Source organism: Lupinus angustifolius, chromosome LG08 (genome assembly GCF_001865875.1).
Source record: "Lupinus angustifolius cultivar Tanjil chromosome LG08, LupAngTanjil_v1.0, whole genome shotgun sequence".
NCBI classification, from domain to species: domain Eukaryota; kingdom Viridiplantae; phylum Streptophyta; class Magnoliopsida; order Fabales; family Fabaceae; genus Lupinus; species Lupinus angustifolius.
Window position 1 is genome coordinate 17,796,680 of NC_032016.1, and position 1,045 is coordinate 17,797,724.

Here is a 1,045-nt window from a genome sequence, read left to right on the forward strand (position 1 = left end):
CTTGAGGGTTTTGAGTTTGTTCTTCATGAATTACTAACTCACCTTGAGCAGGGAAGGTTTCATCAACTATGTCTTGAGGAGGTTCCAAATTTGTTTCATCAAAAGCAACCATATGAATCGTATCTTGAATAGATACAGATTCTTCCTCTAGGACAAAGTTTCTAACCTTATCTTCCCCTTCAAACTCAATATCCTCAAAGAACGTGGCTGTACCCGTCTCAATGGATTTCATACTCGGGTCATAAAATTTATAGCTCCTTGATTTTTCAGAGTAAGCAGTAAAGTAACTGCTCACTGTACGGGAGTCCAATTTCCTTTCGTGAGGCCTATAAGGCCTTGCCTCAACTGGACATCCCCACACATGAAAATGCTTTAGACTAGGCTTTCGCCCAGTCCAATGCTCATAACGTGTTTTAGCAGTCGCCTTAGTTGGTACTCTATTAAGAATGTAAGTTGCAGTCTTAAGTGCCTCTCCTCAGAGTGACTCTGGTAAGGTAGAGTGACATATCATACTCCTTACCATGTCCTTAAGAGTCTGGTTTTGTCTTTCAGACACACCATTCATGCTAGGCGATCCTGGCATGGTGTACTGTGGGACTATACCACATTCCTCTAGGTACTTGGAAATAGCCCCTGGACGTTGTTCACCCGAACCGTCATATCTACCGTAGTATTCACCACCACGGTCAGATCTGACGCACTTAATCCTTTTGCTGAGTTGATTTTCAACTTCAGCCTTAAAAGTTTTGAACACGTCCACCGATTGAGACTTTTCATGAATAATAAAAATGTATGCATAACGAGAATATTCGTCTATGAATGATATGAAGTATCGTTGACCATTCCAAGAAGCCGTAGGGAATGGCACACAGATATCCGTATGTATCAATTCTAAGAAGTCTAAAGCTCTATATGCACCATATTTCGATTGTTTGGTCTGTTTTCCTTTTATGCATTTAACACAAACATTAAGGTTTGTGAAGTCAATGGAATCCAAAATCCCATCTAACACAAGATGCTCAATTCTCTTTTGAGAAATGTGACC